The sequence below is a fragment of the Mycteria americana genome, chromosome 1, assembly GCF_035582795.1.
Source record: "Mycteria americana isolate JAX WOST 10 ecotype Jacksonville Zoo and Gardens chromosome 1, USCA_MyAme_1.0, whole genome shotgun sequence".
Classification (NCBI taxonomy): Eukaryota; Metazoa; Chordata; class Aves; order Ciconiiformes; family Ciconiidae; genus Mycteria; species Mycteria americana.
In genome coordinates, this window is record NC_134365.1 from 136,687,003 (window position 1) to 136,705,165 (window position 18,163).

Consider the following 18,163-nt stretch of genomic DNA (forward strand, 5'->3'; position numbering starts at 1 on the left):
GTATCCGATTCAAGCACGTCGCAGGTGATTTCCTCAGGCGGCACCGAGGGGCCACGTTTCCAAGTGCATGGCACCTACGGTCAGGATGAGACTTTACTCAAGGAGCTCGGCTCCCACAGAGGCACCTGAACAAGTAATGCCCGTGCTTTCAGCAGCGCAGGCTTTCACAGGAACTGAGCAGGAGGGGAGCCAGCTCCCCTGGCGTTTTGCCCCCCAAAAGCCCAAGCCAGGGCCAAAGAAAATTCTCCCATTTGTTCAAAGGCCTGGGATCAGGTCTGATGGGTATGGCTAGAAGGGACCAGACATCTTGAATCTCTAGTCATGTCTGTGCAAGCTGTGCCAGTCAGAAACCTCTGTCCTTGCTTAAACCGTGTTTGCTGGCAGCGCAGAGTGAAAGAGGTGTCTCCAACGCACCCGTTGCTGGCCCTGTTACTGTCATGCTTCCTACCCCCACTGCTAGTATCACCATCTTTTCCCTGAGACCAACGCACGTGTAGTCCTCCCTGTGCTGCCATGAGAAAAAGCTGTTTAAATCCTCCAAAGACTGAATGAACGGCACAGGAGCTCACTGAAAAGCTAGCAGTTGTTCTTTGGCAATGACATTAACAGGGCTTGGTAACAGAAAAAGAAAGATAATGAAACATATTCTGATTAATTGCTCTGTCTCTATCTGCGAGGGCAACAACGAAACCTTCCCATGCTGTGGGGCTTGTGCTCCTCGGGCTGTGACATTCCCAGACGATGCCACTTGCCATAGGGAAGAAGGGCCTTAACTTTGCTGGTGGGCCTGGAGGGAAAGGCGAGTTTCAGGAAGTGTTAGGGCACGCATCCCGGCTTGAGGAACACACGGTAAGGCTCTCAAGCTCACGACACTGTATTTAACAGCCTGCATTCTTTCCCAGCTTCCCCTTTCATTTTAACAGGAGCTATTTTCTGTCCAAATGCCATTGCTGAAGAGAGGCGTAACAGGTGAGAGAATGCTGTCGCGGTCTTGTCCTCCAGGACTAAAATAAAGACTTAGAAACCAACAAACACATGGGAAAGAGGAACCTCCCCCTTCCGCTTCAAATAAGCGAACACCAGCGGTGCCATGAAAAACCAGCATTTTGAGGGTCAGCAGGAGAGAAAGAGGAAACCCCTCCTGCCCACAAATCTGAGGGTGATATGGAAATAGGTCAGAGCTTATTGGTATCCCTCCGTGGTCACACAGCATGTACGTTATCGAGCAGAAAGGCACTGCAGGGCTGGGGGAGCCGGCATGATCATGGGGCTCTGGGAGAGCTTGCCGTGAGCTAGCAAGTGGGAATGGGGAGGGAGCACGCAGCAGCTCCTGGCTCTAAATCTGTTTTCAGGGGATGGAGAATCTGTCTGCCTGAGTCAGGCACAAGCAGTGCAGCTCCCAGGAGGAGCAAACAGAGAGCAAAGCTTGCTGGAGGCAGGATTTTGAAGCAGCCAGGCTGCGATTTTAACAGTGCTTTCTGCTCGGCTAGGCGAACCCACCTCCATCACAGCCCTGGATGGCAACATGTGTAAGCATGGCATGAGAAGGGGAAGGCCACTGAAATGGCTGCTGTGCTGCATAGCGGTGTTGGTACCGGAGGTGGCAGGACTGCACTGAGACTGCATCTCTCCCTGTGTGGCTGTGGTCACATCCCTCCCCTGCTGACTTGCCATGTAGCCATGGGCAAGCCCCATGGCTTCCCTGGCCCCCCAAGAGCTTCCCAGTTGAGCTGAGCATGCCCCCTGCCACCAGCAGATGCTGTGACTTAGTGGGTTATCACGATAAAGGTCTTCAGGCAGAAAGCCCTATCTGCTGCCATTGGGCTTCGGGTCCCAAAGGCAAGGGATTTAAATCCCAGAAGAGAAGACAGCTGCCTTCTGCAGGACTGCTTTTACGGCTGACAACAGCAGTCACTGGACCTGTAAGGTGTTGGCTTAGCATGAAGTGCAGAGACCGGCTCCAGTCCAACACAGGCTTGTACAGTTGCAGTATTTCTCACCACAGAAGGTCAGGGAGGCCTCAAAATTGGCAAGTATTTTTTTCTCTTCAAAGCACACATTCACGTAACAACAGCCCCCGCCCCAGCACCCTTTAAAAGCAATACACAAAGTGAATACACACCTTCCCGTTGTTTGTTCTGCGTGCAAATGCCAATCCCTTGTACAGCATTTTGTCTGACCTAGGTAGACTGGCAGTGCTTTCAGACAGGACCAACATACACCCTATACCTTGTAGTACCTAATTTGCTCACTCCCCATGTGTAATGCTGTGACGAACACAGCGGCATCCCAGCCTTACTTTGACCTCTTCATTCTCCCATAGAGTTACAAGCGACGGCGGAATTCACGCAGCCACAAGAGATGCGGGAGGGGACATTCCCTACGTGACCACACCACCACGGGGAGCTTTTGCTTGTTTGGGTTTCATAAGGTCCAAGAAAAGCATAAAAAGCAAAGCCATGCGTAAATATGCCCGGATAAAACCTGCCGGTTTTGCCCCCAAAGGCTGTGGAGGTGGGAGGCAGGCAGTAGTTCCTCCAAACTTCTTTCCTCCCATGTTAATAGACAGCTTGATGCTAAGAGCTCTTCAGTGGCTGAGGCGACACCTGATCTGACTCCATATGGTTTCTCTTCACCATCTGTATCATTCCCTCCCAGATCATGGCCAGAAGGGCTGGACTTTCCCTTGCCAGCGAATGGGTCCTGGGCAAAGCAGACTCTCAGCTGGAAGGATCATTTTAACCAGCTGTTCCTCTGCCCTTCAGACTGGGCACAGTGGCATCCCTGCCAGTCCCTTACTGGTGCATCCTTCCCCGGCTCAGCTGCATGCATCCAGGTCCTTGTCCTTACGTTGCTTCAAACCCACTTCCCTCGAGGATGGTAAATGACGATTTACCTTCTCTTATGACAACGTTAAAAGTGGGCGCTCCACATCTTACAGATGTCTTTTAAGAACTGCCAAACGGCCTGCTAAAGTCTGACCAGCCCGGCTCACTGGTGTCTTGTCCTGATAACGCAAGCAGCTCTCATTTCGGCTGGTCTTACCTGGCAGCTGCGGCCCCATCGTTCATCCTAGCGCGGCCCTGTCGCTCGGTGGTGCCCAGGGTGGCTGCTCTCGTACCACCAGCGTGCTCCCCGGGCTCTACAGGGGTCACCCCCGCTTCGTGGGGGGATCCCCATCACCCCATTTTCTCCATCCACTGAAACCACGAGCTGGATTTCACGAAGAGCACGCGCCCGACGTTTTTGTGCCTGCGTGTCAGCGGCAGCGCCGTCCGAAGGAGCCAGGCGGGGGGTGCCTGCGCTGGGGCCGGGGGCTGCAGCGATGCAGGTGGCGGGCAGGCCCGGCAGGGACGCCCGGGCAGAGGCTGCTCCGCTCCGCTGTGCCCCATCCAGGCGGCGGGCGTCTCTCCTTTTTATGAGCTCCACATTCCAGTCTCGCTGGGCTGGTTTTGACCGCACACTTTGCTTTGTTTTGGTTTTTTTCCTCTTGCCAGCACACACAGCTTAGGCAAAACACTTGAAAGTTTTGTCTTTAAGTATTTACTTCCTCAGAAGCAGCCGGCCTGGCACCCAGTCAGATTCCCAAAATAATCCAGTAAGGACTTAAGTAAACTGCCTGCAGGTGTTGCCCAGCTGCTTCATTGTGAGGAAGCCTTGAACTCTGCACCGGCCCCTTAAAGCCAGGGAGGGACGGTGCAGGCCTTGCCTTCTCGCCTGCCCTTCCAGCCTGATGCGTGCTCCGGCGCTGGGGCTGGGACAGGGCTGCCCAGCCCTCCTCCGACTGCCTGCTGCCGCTGCCTTTTTTCCACTTGCGCTCTGAGAGCATCTCTAGCATTACTGTCTCTAAGATATTTTGCCGTCTCCCCCCGCCGCAGACAATGGAAGAGGAAAATGAAGCCGTTCGGAGTGATTCCCTCCAGAAGCCGCCCTAAGCAGAGGAAGGGGGCAGAGGCACAGGGAAGTCACAGAATCACAGAATTGTATAGGTTGGAAAAGACCTGTAAGATCATCGAGTCCAACCGTAAGTCCTGGGAACAGAACTGGGAAGACAGTTCAGAACATTCAGAAGAACAGAACACAACAGAAACCGGGGAAGTCCTGAACCCATCCAAACCAAGGGGCCCAAAAAGAATGGGGGTTTCATTCCCCGAGCAAAAGCCAGATGACCAGACTTGACGTAGCTGACAGGGGACGGAGTTTAGCCCCAGGTCTGTCCCATCTGTAACAGACTCCGGGACACAGCCGTATGGTGCTGTGGACCTACGCTTTCTTTAGCCTACCTGCTCTCCGGCAGGCTGGTGCGGTGGCACCGGCTCAGGCTCTGTGCAGCGGTACCAGCCTGGCCTCTTCCCGGGCTTCAGCTCACGTAACCCCACGCCATCCCGCCAGGACTGGCAGTGCAAATTAAATCCAGGTTAAAGGAGAGCTGTAAGCTGCTGCAAACCTGCATTCAACTACGGCTGAGCTGTAAACCTGCTCCTGCTGATGTTCCCGGTAGGGAGTCGGGCCAAGGGAATAGTTTTGAGAGGTCAGTCTCCAAATCCAGTGTTTAAAAAGAACTTTGCTACATGAAATTTTACGCGCGCCTGTTTGTGTGTGCCTGCATGCTGTTGAAATAATGCTAACCAGTTGTATTTCTACATGCAAATAATTGATCTACGTGTTCTCTGTGCCTGTGCACACACACACTGGGGGAGGAGCGTTAGATTAAGCCGATTGCAATAAATGTAAGAAGCAGATTCGATAATGACCCCAAATATGGACCCAAATGTTCCTTCTTCTGCTACTAATTGATCTAATGGATTTCATATTTGTAACCAGGCAGCGGTTTGCATTGTCAGTTTCTTTTTGTTTGCTGCTTTAGAACAAATAAGAACTACTAGCACATAAGACATACCATATTTGCAGATGTAATTGCTATGAAACGCCCTCCCCAAGCAATTGCCAATAGTGGATTACTAACACTTTGGAGCAGTTGCACTGTAATTTATGATGGCAAACTCGAGGGCAGAAATCCTCAGTCACTACGCACACAAATACAATGATATATATGCATATTAATGTATTTTAACAGCAACATGATATTCTAGATCCTCAATCAAATGCAGAGTGTTGTCAGAAGGGATAGCATGATTTGCTTTTATTCAGGTGGGGGAATAAAGATTTGGGGGGAAAACTGAGACAACAGATTAGTGTCTGAGGTGGGAGTAGATCTGTCGTCTCGCTGTAAGCATCTAGCTGCTGTGCGGTCCTCTCCCTCTCTGGAGGAGCATCCTTGCCTTCCTCAGTAGTGCTTCCCGTCATTGCTGTTTGTCCATCCACACTCTCCCCCCTGCACATTGCTGTCTCTATTACTCCTTATTTCCTTCTCCCTTTGGTCTCACCCAAGCTTCAATGACTCTGCCACACTTCCCTCTTGAGAGAGAAATTTGAGTGAATCCCTCACTCTTTTTTTTTTTTTTGAGATTGCCAGGCACAGTGGGGAAGCTAACGACACAGCTGCCGGTGCCACAGTTGTTCTGGCCACTTCAAAAAAAAAAAACAGGGACGGGAGGAAAAGAATTGGATGCTCTACAGCTCTCAAACTGGCACCTTTCAGGAGTGCTAAATGGTCTTAATAAGCAAATAAAATGCAGGCTATTTATCAGAGAAATCAGAATGGCACCTTTGCAGATGTTCCTGTCTCTTGAAGAAAAAGATATAATTAGGTAATTTTTTTTTTAATTAAAAAACCAGTTAATTTGGAACCACTCCAGCCTGCTGAGTAAGCACGTGTCTAGGCGAACTTTAAAACACATCTTCTGTACCAGATAGAAGAAAATCTCAGAAGGAGCCTCCCTGGTTTATTGGATGGGTGTGTATTGGGACAGGTTTAAAAACATTTTAGTGTAGCTGATGGACTATGACCTTTTAGTATCAGTTAAATCCAGATTTATTTTTTTAAGAGGTATGCTATTGAAAGGCACAGGCAGCCAACTTAGAGAAGTCTGCCATAGTATTTTCACAGGATCATTCCAAAGTATTCTGTTGCTCATGCCAAGCAATAAAACCTTTCTTTTTGTGCGCATTTCTGGACACTGCTGTGCTCTCAGCATAGGCAAATTATCTCCAAAAGGTACTGTTTCACAGAGAAAACTATGTTTTAAGCAAGAAAGATTTGTTTTTCCATATTAAGATAATGAAACAAAAAAAGAGGATGGATTTACATGTGTTGTACATATAAAATGAGAGAACAGGCGTCTAGTCAAATATTGTTTTAATTATTTTTCACTTGTAGTTCTCCATATGTTTGCACTGCAGTCAGTGAACAATAGAAGAGCTCTCCTGTGGTTAATTTTACACCTGTAAAGTCCCCTGGATACAAACCAAGATTGCGTGGCCAAGTGGATAAAGTATCTGGCTTATCTTGCCAATGAATTCATATGCTCCGGGGGTTAGAGAAGATGGGGAGAATATGAGGAATTCCATTATTTTCAGTCTTCAGAAGATTTTCATTACTTTTACCCTTTCTATCTCCAACACCCGAGGAAAGACACCCCCCCCCCCCAGCTTCAGGTCTTCAATGCAAGCACTGGAAAAAATCCCCGCAGTGGCTCTGCTCCCTGCAGGCAACGGGGGAGGAACGCGGGGCTCCCTCCGTGGGCTCCCCCATGCTCCACGCCCCGTGTGCAGGAGCAAGCGGGTGTGCGTGAGCAATGCCCCCGCACAGCCTGGCCCAGGCAGTGGCCGCCCCGGCTATGCAGCGGCCGGGAAAGCCGCACCTCGGGGACGCTTCAGGTTTTGGTTCAGCCCTGCCTGTCCCTTTCGCACTGCTTCTAATGACCTGCCGATTCTCATCGCTCCAAAAGCGATCGAGACGCTCGAGCATTTTTTCCCTACCAGCACACTGGCTGAAGACTCCCGGGTTTCCAGGCCAAGCCTTGCAACAGGCTTCAGAGTGACCTTGGGCAGAGCGACCGCGGCGTCTGCGCTTCAGCTCTCCCCGCCGCAGCCAGGACAGCGATGCCGCCAGGCATCGCCCGCTTCTTGCCCGCTCCGGTTGCGAGTGCTGCCTGGCGAGAACTGCCCCTTCTGTGTGTCCCTCACCTTCTACAGCAGGCTCAGGCCTCTGCTGTAGTCACTACACGTTACCGTAATCGAAATTAATAGAAATAATTAGTGCTTCACAATCATGCAGATTTAATATGCCTGGGAGTCTGACACTAATATATCAATAGCATAGTTTACAGTACATCATTGGTATTCTTTGGGAGCCGTGACCTATATTCTGATATAAAGGATCTTAAAGGTTCCTTTGCAAATAAAAGTAAATGTTAATTAAAGCACTTTTCTGCGAAAGGCTTTCTTTAAAATAACCTACAATTCCAGTATTTGTTTTATGGCACGCACAGATAGGATTCGCAGTCTCACAGGAAATGTCATATGAATGTAGGAAGGAAAAAGAAAAAAACCTGTAAGGAGATTAATTCCCTTCTACAGCACATCAGAATACAGACTTTGGTGATGGGCTACAGGAAGGCTGAAGTGCGGAGGGTACCTATTAGAGATGGTTGAAACACTGTGTTTTTAACTGCAGAAAAGGTTTGGATCAATTTTTCTTTTCAGTGAAAGGGATGGCTAGGACATACAAAAATGAAATGTAGTCTAACATTTGCATTGCTTTCAAGATAGAGGCTTGGAGGTATTTTATTTTCCCTTTCATAAAATTTTCTCTCTTAAAGAAAATTCTCTTACATAGCTTATTTGAGGTTGTATCTTTCTACACAGCCCTTCACAGTATATTTTCAGTTACATTCACAATGCACTTCAGAGCATGAGATCACATACAAAATGCAACGCCTTTTGCAGACATAAAAAACGTTCCTCTTTTTGCACAGAACAAATTTTTTTGGTGCAGTTCTTCCAGTTAGAAGGCCTACTAAAGCTCAGCTAAAATATATGATCTCAGTGTAATATCCTAAGACATTCCGATCACCAACAAATGTTCTTGGTTTTATTAAAAAGAAAACAAAAACCAAACCCACAGAGTCCCCGGGGAGTCAGACTCGGCTATTGTTCTTCCATTTCTGATGCAAGTCAGGAGATACCAGACAATACAAATTACTGAGTCACCACTCGCTAAGCTGTATTTGCTTAAACAACAGCTCTCCCAGCTGACCCTTCCCAGTTAGCATAAAGCATATAAAGACAAAAAAGTGCTCAGTGTTCAAAAACCAAAGTGCTTTTATGCAGCCAGGTACGCTGGGAGGCTGGGAAAGAGGGAAGTCAGACGGACGTCCCAGTGGGGAGCCGCTTGAGTTGCAGCTGATGTGGATGGGTTTGTTCTGCAAGAAAGTGGGGAGGGAGAAGGGTGGCTCATGGCTACAGGGTGTAGGCAGAGAAGGGGGAGGCAGCGCGAGGAGGCACTAGATAAATAAAGGAAATGTCTACATTCTAGCACATAGGATTCTGAACTCAATCCTAAAATAAGGATAAGCAGGGCTTCACTCGTAAACAGGCACAAAGGACTCAGAAATTGATTCAGGACAAGGCGTACAGCAGCGTTCTGCTTCTTTCAGCACTTTTTCTTTAAATATCTTAGAATTCACCAAACAGAAGAGAGATTACACTTTATAATATAAGCCTCCTGAGGGGATGCTGCTAAAAGGCTGTCAGCAGAAAGAAAAAGAAGTGTTCAAAGTGTGCATGTAGGGTTAGGGACTCCACATTTCAACTCGTCTGCAGCTGGAGATGAGATGCATTTGCATTTGTTCCCCTGGCTGAAGACCTAATATTCATTACGAAAGCGATTTCAAAATAGTTCTAGCTTAAAAATTTATTCAGGCATAACCCATATAAAATAAAACAATTTTACACAGCTACACTTCAAACAATCTTGCCTACCTCCAGTAAGATCTGCAGAGAGCTTACTTTCAGTTTCATGTGGGTTTGAGTCAGGCCTTCAAGAAAAGGCCAGAATTTACTTAATCACTGTAGTGCTGATGGGCTCTCTGCTCAGAAATCCTTTTGCGCAAAGCATTGTATATAGAAACAAAAATAAAGTTTGGCCCAGAAAGCTTACTTGTCATGGTTTCAGCATCCTTCTGTTCTGTGAATGAGTGGCTTCTGTTAATGATCACTGTCATTTTCCTGACATTTAACTGAATGGATTTTCTTTGGAGAAACTAAGACAGACACGGGAAACATCTCGATAATCCAAAGAATTGAGGATTATGTTTCGGCATTTTACAAAGCAGTTAGGATTCACTGGTTGCTATTGTGAGCATATTCTTAGATCCCTGTGGCAGAGGGGAAGCTGGGGCTTTGGCTCACATTCCCTCAGCAGAGATGTGTGGTAGCCTGAGGCACTGTCACTCCTCTTGGTCTTCCCTTCTGCTTTCACAGAACTCAGCAGAAGAGCATTTGGGCAGGCATCTCAGCCATTGCTGTTCCCAGGCCAGGGTACTTGTGCAAGCTCCCATGCCAAATGATGAACTGGAGCGGGTAACTTACACAGCTGCGATGAGGTCAGTAACCCCCAGGAGGATGGAATAGCTAAATTTGCAAAGCTTGTCTGGGTGCCCACAATACCTGTTTCCTACACTTGTTCCTTGTGAGCATTTGATGATTTATTATACTTATTTTCTTTTTTTTTTTTATTTGAATGAAGCTCTTATTTGCTAACCTCCATCCTGATCCTTCAACTGTGTTTCCATATGTTAATATTTCCTACCTTGAGGAGTCATAAATAGCGTGGAAGTTGCACACTCAGATGCTGTTTGCAGAATTGGGCCATAGGCTCAAGTATCAGTGTAATAAATTCAAAGCCAAGCAAAAGCTTGACCAGATTTGCTTCCAGACTAAGCAAGACCAGGTTTTGCCCACAGTTTCTGAGAAGAGGCTTTCTTAGGACAAGTGCATATTTAAAATGAAATTGAGAAAAGCCACAGAAATACAAAAGGTTTCAATGTTTGGGATGTGGGCTTTTTTTTCTTTTATAAAGAATATGCTGTCTTTGTTGTCTTGTCATAGGAAAGGTATCTCTTACTGTTGCTACAGTTATAAGAGAGAAAAAGAAATTACATTCAGAAATAAGATCTCCACGTAAAAACATCTCACTGGCTACATGGAGGAAAGTAAAAATTTTGACAGATATTTGCTTTTGTTTATCTCTGCTTCCAGTGAACACTGAAAGTGTAGCTCTATAGAACTACATCCTTAAAAAAAAAAGGGGACAAAATGTGCTCAACTAGCACCTCCATGAGATCACACAGCAGAAAAATAATCCTCACTTATAATCCAAATACATGGAGGGATGGAAAGAACGTTTTATGGAAAACTATCTTACTGGAATTTAAGAAGAGTTCTGCAATGTGTGGAAAACAAGTATGTTTTAATAGGTTGCTGCTTTAAATGACTGAATTTATTTCCAAGAAGGTCAGGACCATAAAGTAGAAAATATCTCTTCCTTCATAGCAGTGGCAAAACAGGAACAGAAAATAGCGACAGTGAAATGTTATCTTTGTTCTCTTAGAGGAAGTAGCAGAATGTTGTTGCGGTTTTTTTGTTGTTGTTGTTTTGTGGTGTCTGGGTTTTTGTTTGTTTTTCTTGTGTTTTGTTTGGTTTTTTTTTTTTTTAATTTATTTAAAATAACCCCTCTATTTTTCTCACTTTTCTCAGTTTGGAGTCAATAAATTATCTGTGAAAACATTTAAAAACCAATCATGTCAGTAATGCATTACTATTATTTCGCAGTGCTTTCACCTTTCTCTGACAATTGGGGGAAAAAAAATGTGCCTACGTACTTCATTTTCATGTGCCAAGCACCTGACTGCACTGTTCACTCCTTTCCGATAGCCATTAAAACCAGTGTAGTAGTATGCAACGGTCAAGAACTTAAAATAATCCCCCCCCCACCCCCGTGTCAACTTAAATAGCTTTCCCTTTCCTTCTGAAATTTCCTGCCTGTGTAACCGGTAAGGAGCAGGAATTATCTTGTGGATCAGAAAACTAAGGCAATCCCTTTCAGCACATTTGTTGCCGAATCTGAGTGAAGACTGATGCTCTGGTCAATAAGAACCGAAGTAGGATGCGATACAAAAACTGCTCTCAAAATCCAGCTTACTAGACCCATTGCTTGCAGACCCCTAAACATTCTCCAGTAGTAACGCAGACCTCAGAAAGCAAACTGACGCTTACTGAAACAGGCCTGCCTTTCTCATCAGCTTTCAGGGCTCGCACAAGTGAGGCAAAACATGGACTGGATAAAAGAAGCGAAGAAGGTAAATAATGTAATGTATAGAAGTGGGTGTTTCACACAGCCAAACAGATAGGAAGCTCGGCTGGCTACAAGGGGCCTGCTCCAGATGATGTTATTCTGGGTCCTTTCACCAAACCCTCAAAAAGCCTTCAGCGTCAAAACCTTAGAGAGCAACTTGAATAAGATAATGTTCTGGATTCCTACAGGCACTCAGGCTTTGTCTATAGGCAGTTTAAAAGGTGTGACATTAACTGGCATAAGAAAAGTATACATCAAACAAGCCATGTTTGTGGCAGCCTGAGCTTTAATACCTTTGGCTTGAACTAACTAGAAGCGTGGACTGCCTTCTGCATACTGACAGGCACTAGGCAGCAAATATTGGACATCTTATTCTGTATTAGTCCACACAAGACCTAAACTAAGCAATTTAGGGCCTTCAGTGGAAAGGACACACACAGCATCCTATTAGCAGTATAGTTTTTCATCTCTGGTTAGCAACCTCTGCTCCCAAACAGAAGATCTTGCAGAATTTCACATCTGGTTAGGTCCCTTCCTTTTCTCAAGTCTTTTTGGCACTCGGTACACTTTCACTGCCATGTCATTCTGAAGCTAGAATGCCAGTTTGTTTCAGTAAGTTTCACCTGTCCAAGTACTTTGGGATATAGCCAGCTCCCACATCTGAAAATCCCCTCAATTTGGGCTGGTTTGTTAGTCCCTGTCATGTAACTGCAACCTTTCCTATCTCAAACTAGGCCCCCAATGATATTTTTAAATGTCTTCTGGCCTACAGGATTGTTATACCGCCTTCTGAAACCTGACAGTACAAGCAGAAAGATGTCCTTCTGGACAACCGGTGGCCCCTTCGCACAGTTTTGGGAATTTCCCAAGCCTCACGCACTTGCCTGCCTGCTGATGGCTCTGGAGTTCTCTTCCTCGATGGGGCTTACAAAGCAGATGCCACCCTTGGAAAGTTCACGCTACCAGATTAAATGCCAAAGAATCTGCTAAGGCTGTGAGAAAAGAGGATGCTGATCCTGGTGTTCATCACCCCTGCATTTTATTACTCATACAAAACAGTATGTGAACAGTTGGCCCATGTGTTAAAGATTTACAGATGATGTTAAAAGTAACTAAAACAAAGATAGCATCTCACTGAACAATCGTTTGTAAATGGAAAGACTTAGCTTAAAAGGATAAAGCTCAGCTAAAAGCTAAGCTTCAGTTATTCAGTGAGAGCACCAAAATCGAATTCTCAGAACTGCATCATTCTGTCAGAGTATTTAATATTTCTTTCAGTCAGGGAAGGTTTTTGGTTTCTCAGAAAAGCCGTCGCCTCGGTAGGTGGTGCTATACCCCTTCGAGGTACCCAGGAGGAAAGGACAGCCCTGCTTCCAGTGCAGAAGTGTATTTCATGGAGTATAGTATAATCAATGCCACCCCACCACTTAAGGGGTGGTGGTGGGGGGAAACCTACGCTGAACTTGAAAGTTAAATACTTACATAAGCTCATAGTTCGGATGGCATTTCAAGTCGGCAGTTCCCATTTCACTTCATGCACAGATATTATCATACCATATACTGAACAAAAGAAACCAGTGATTGTGCAAGAGAACTACAGAGTTATCACATTGCCATGTCTATTAAAAGAATTAAAGAACTGCACAAATATTTAGCCCTTTCTACATCATATTCTAAAATCCTATGAGCACTTCCATCAAACGATCTGAACAAATGCTTGAAGAAATAGGAAATAATGGTATTGGTACTAAGGGATGAGTTCTGGCTATTAAAGCTGAACGTGTCTGTGAGATGGGTTATTTACATACTTGCTGTGGAACAAGCAAAGTTTTTGATCAGACTCCCAAGGGGCACCAAGAGACCTTAGCTGCCCTGAGCAGCCTGACCCCATCCCTCTTGGCCACCTCTGCGCACAGGCCTGGGACCTCCCTGCAAGCACAGCTCTGGCCTCGTCCCTGCAGGGCTATGCCACAGGTTGGCCATCCCCAGCCCTGTCCCCTGCAGCCTCCCTCACAGGGCAGGGGGACCAGGGCATCCTGGTCATAGTCAGGTCCCCAGTCCTGCTTAGCCCCAGCTCCTGCATGAACCTCAAACCCACGTTGCAGCAGTGTCTCTGCTGCTGCCGACTGGACGCCGCACCTGACTCGTTACCCTGTCTCCTCTGGGACTGTCGGCGGTCCCTGCCAGTCACCACTCCAGCCCTGATGCGAGCACCCTGTGGGAAAGGGCATGGTGCTGCCCATGCTGCGGGTGCCCTCGGCCCCAGCTTGCTCTCCCTCACTGGGGCAGCAAGCTGCTCCCTGACATTAAGTGCAATGAACAACTACATTCATTTGTTAGACAAGAGCAGGCAGGGATCCATCTCACAAATGCATAAAAATCATCCACGCTACAACAGACGGGTAAGGAAGAGCGGAAGTATTTCATGGAGACTTCTCTCCCAACTCCTACAGAAAACTCTTTAAGGGACTGCCAGGCTCAGGGAGACCAATGAATGTTTGCTCTGTTCATTTCACTTGCTCACATATCAACCTATGTTCTCCAGCAACGTGGGAGCAAGCACTAAGAAGTCTGCTGGAAAAGGTTCTAGCAGCTTATCTAATTTGAAACAACACTGCCCAAGAGCAGAGGAGGATCTGACACAGAAAGCTTATCAGTCACCCAATAGCTACTTCACGGATCTAAGCTTCAAAAAACCAACAAAAATCCCCAACCAAACCCCCACCCTCTTCATATTGTAGAAGGAAGGGAAAGACACTCCCTTGCAATTTTTTCCAACTACTATGCAAGTGCTATGTTGGAGACAGAATCATTAAGGTGTTGTTCTTGCAGGAAGATTTATTTATAGGAACAAGGATCTGACCACTAATGCAGCAAGACCCAGTACTGCAGGTCTCACGTACACAAAACCTCTGCTGAAATCCATAACCGTTGCAAGTGAGAACTGGGGATTGGGATGGAATTTTGTCATGGTGTTTATTTCCGTATCACTGCCAATGTCTAGGGTCAATCCAAAGATGAAAATTAATACTAAAGTATTTTAATACTTGTGTAATATATATTTAAATGATATTTTCTTTTCGCAGATCATAGTTATACATGTAATTATTAATAAATCATATGAAAATACTGTATACACCACCATTCACGAGGCTACAATAGATCTATCAAGAAAGCATAACATTTTACATGTTATCAGGAAACGTGCACCAGATCCTGGACATGAACAGTACTAGATTAAAGGGCTGTCAAGTCTGATGCCAGAAGTACCAGACGAACTATGAAATATCATCTCAAATCCAGAGACGTCAATCATGCATGAATAAAATGGCCCAGCTCCACTGTACAGAGGAAGGACTCGTATTGTGTTAGGGACAGATATTAGGACTACAAAGATGGAGGACTGGTGGTAAATTCTCAGGTGTTTCAAATGAGCAGATTACCTTCCAGCCCTGTTTTATTCATTGAATAAGGACTAACACAGAAACTGATTCCACTAAGTGAATAAGGCCTAGCCTACTAAAAATGCACCAGTTTAAAGGGAGTTTCTTAAAAATTTTACTCAACTCCTACCATTTTGTGGAAATCTCTGTTTCAGATAGCTCACACAAAGCTGTAACTGACCAGTAAAGTCCAAAAGAGTTTGCTTTGGTTTACTGAATCAGTTAAGGCAGTCTGAATTTGGAAATCATCTCACCTCAATCAGCAGATCTCCTCAAAGCCCTGGTTCTTGAAAGGAGATCAAAAGAATCTTTTCAGATGAAACCGTACCCGAACTGTAGATCCACGGTGCAAGAAACAGTTAAGACACATGTATGTAGTCAAGGAGCTATGTGCTAGCTTTATTTGTAAAATATTTTATTCCTAACAGCAAAATACTGTAATTTTATTTTATAAAAGTTAGCAAAAATTGATACATTTGAAACAGAAACAAGAAAACTATTTCTACTTTTTTTCAATTATTCAATTATCTTTTCAATATGGAAGCTATAGGTATGCACCACACTAACAGATTTCAGTGCCAGACAGGTCATTCAATAAATATATCATTCTACCATTAAAATCTGTGAAGGACAGTGAAAAAGTTTCACAAAACTACTGAAAAAATATAAGCATTTTTGGCTTTTTCTGAGGTTTGGAACTAGTAATATCTACACACAACAAAGTTCTTGGCATTTACAAGAACGATTGTATAGAACAGTAACAGCAGAATTTGTTAGCAGTAAACCAGAACCAAATTTGCAGTACAACATTTCTAGTAAAAAAAAAAAAAAAAAAAAATCAGAAATTCAGCCTATTTCTTAAATCCTACAGAAGACTTCTGCAAGGAGGTGGTAGGGGAAACTGAAATTACTAATTTCATATCTAATAAGGCCATTGCATATCCTAACTTGCAATAAAAAAGCTGATCCTATACTGTATATAATAAACACTGCCTGTTTGTTTTGAATAGAAGTGAGAACAAGTAACTTCACTATTTTATCCTATTGCTAACAAAAACCCAAACCTTTGCCTTGTAGAGGATAGATTCAGTTAAATCTTGTTCTGCTACGTACACAGGCATAATTCTGGAAGCCACAGCTGCATCAACTTTCAGAGGTGAAATTGGTTCCCTGCGTCAGCCTTCTGAGAAGCTTCTTTCTGTGAAAAAGTTGGACATATCTGAGACTACACTCAGACGTAATGCAAGTGGCAAGGCAGGTTCACGCACCAGTTAGCCAATACGTAGACAGTGAGAAGCCTGTGGGACTGATGCTGGAAAAACAAGTAACAGAAAACCATATAGCAAATACTTCCTCTTTTGAAAACAAACCAACCAAAAACCCTCAAAGAACCCACCCAACAAAAAAAAAGCCATTAACTTCTGCACAGTTACTGCTGTTGAATTTCAACTTACAAATGAAACTGAGGGGGATATGAAATTGAATATATATAGTAATTAATTTTCATTCATTTTTATGAGTTCAACATCAAGTAATTTTCAAAATTTGTTTGGATTTTTAATATATAATTCGGTGCACTAATAAATCAGTGTTGTGTGGACAGAAAGGAAAGGCAAGGGCATGAATATTTATTATTGACAATAACTTCTTCCTCCAAGTGACAGAGGAGCCAATGAGGAGAGGTGCTTTGCTGGACCTCATACTTGCCTACAATGAGGGGCTTGTTCGAGAATGTGAAGGTCAAAAGCAGCCTTAGCTGCAGTGACCATGAGACGGTGGAGTTCAGGGTCCTGAGGGGAGGGAGGAGGGTAAAAAGCAGGCTCACAAAAGCAGGCTCTCTTGGACTTCAAGAGAGCAGACTTTGGTCTCCTCAAAGATCTGCTAGGAAGAGTCCTATGGGATTAGGACCCTGGAGAGAAGATGGGCCCAAGAAAGTTGGTTAAAATTCAAGGATCACCTCCTCCAAGCTCCAGAGATCCATCTCAATGAACAAGAACAACGAAAAATGCCAGGAGGCCTGTGTGGATGAGCTTCTGGACAAACTCAAACACAAAAAGGAAGCATACGGAGGGTGGAAGAAAACACAAGTAACCTGGGAGGAATGCAGTGACATTGTCTGAGCATCCAGGGATGAAGTTAGGAAAGCTAAAGCACAATGGGAATTCAATGTGGCCAAGGATATCCAAGACAACAACAAGGGCTTCTATAAGTACATAGGTGACAAAAGGAAGTCTAAGGAAAATGTGGGCCCACTGCTGAATGAGACAGGGGACCTCATGACATAGGACACTGAAAAGTCTGAGGGATTCAATGCCACCTTTGCCTCTGTCTTATTAGCAAGACCGGCCTTCCGGAATCCCAGGTCCCAGAGATCAGGGGGAAAGGCTGCAGCAAGGAAGACACACTGGGTGGAAGAGAATCTGGTCAAGGAATACTTAAGCAAACTAGACATACGTAAGTCCAAGGTGCGCCCACGAGCACTGAGGGAGCTGGCTGATGTCGTTGCGAGGCCACTCTTGATAACCTTTGATTGATCAAGGCAAACAGGAGAAGTGCCCGAAGACTGGATGAAAGCAGATATCACTCCTATCTTGAAGAAGGGCAAGGAGTACAACCCAGGGATCTACAGGCCAATCAGTCACACCTCCATCCCTGGGAAGGTGATAGAGCAGCTAATCCTGGAAACCATTTCCAGGCAGATGAAGGACAAGAAAATCATCAGGAGTAGTCACAGCATGACTTCACCAAGGGGAGGTCATGCTTGTCCAACCTGATAAACACATACGATAAAATGACACGCCTGGTAGATGAGGAGAGCAGTGGATATTGTCTACCTGGACTTGAGGAAGGCCTTTGACACTGTCTTCCATAAGGATCCTCACAGACAAGTTGTTGATGTATGGGTTGGATGAGCAGACAGTGAGGTGGATTGGAAACTGGATGAATGGCTGTGCCCAGAGGGTGATGATCAGCAGCACGAAGTCTAGTTGGAGGCCAGTGACTAGTGCTGTAACCCAGGGGTCAATATTGGGTTTGAACCTGTTTAACATCTTCATTAATGATCTGGATGATGGGGCAGAGCGTACCCTGGGATGTCCTAGTGGACACCAAGTTGAACATGAGCCAGCAATAAGCCCTTGCCACAAAGAAGCCTAATGGTACCCTGGGCTGCATTAAGAAGATGTTGCCAGCAGGCTGAGGGAGGTGATCCTTCTCCTCTCCTCAGGACTGGTGAGGCCACACCTGGAGTGCTGGGTCCAGCTCTGGGCTCCCCAGTACAAGAGAGGCACAGACATACTGGAGAGAGTCCAGCAAAGGGCCACAAAGATGATGAAGGGACTGGAGCATCTCTCCTGTGAGGAAAGGCTGAGAGAGCTGGGACTGTTCAGTCTGGACAAGGGGAAGCTCAAGGGGGATCTCATCAATGTATAGAAATACCTGAGGGAAGGCTGCAAAGAAG

At 45.5% G+C, this 18,163-nt stretch overlaps 1 protein-coding gene across 1 annotated transcript in view; it reads right to left on the reverse strand.

The window, feature by feature from the left end:
- Positions 1 to 15,076: 15,076 nt before the first annotated feature.
- BEND2 (BEN domain containing 2) overlaps positions 15,077 to 18,163 on the reverse strand; it is a 34,609-nt gene continuing 31,522 nt past the window's right edge. Inside the window, exon 15 of the mRNA XM_075495459.1 lies at positions 15,077 to 16,015. The gene's annotated coding sequence lies outside the window, so the exon portion shown is untranslated. The remainder of the gene's footprint in view (positions 16,016 to 18,163) is intronic.